The sequence below is a fragment of the Lactuca serriola genome, chromosome 9 (assembly GCF_051521515.1).
Source record: "Lactuca serriola cultivar US96UC23 chromosome 9, Lser_US96UC23_V15, whole genome shotgun sequence".
Classification (NCBI taxonomy): domain Eukaryota; kingdom Viridiplantae; phylum Streptophyta; class Magnoliopsida; order Asterales; family Asteraceae; genus Lactuca; species Lactuca serriola.
This window is the reverse complement of record NC_136416.1, coordinates 119,380,436-119,380,743: the sequence shown is the minus strand read 5'-3', so window position 1 is coordinate 119,380,743 and position 308 is coordinate 119,380,436.

Below are 308 nucleotides of genomic sequence, written 5' to 3'. Positions count from 1 at the left end.
TAAATGCAATAATAAATGCATATCAATTTCATTAATGAACTTTCCTTTGAATTTTGAATTACTAAATTAAAGATTCATTAATTTTCTTTATTTATTTATCTAAATTATTTGTTTATATTAAAAAAAAACACTTTAATTTTTATAATTCAATATTTTTCTCACTTTTCTTATAAATTCAACTTCTCAAATGTTTCGAATTTTGTATTTAGTTTTTCTTTTAAATAAACACATATAATACATGAGTCTCACACTTTGTAAAAGAATACTTGTATTCTCCTTTTGCTAGGGGTGAGCAAAAACCGCACCGC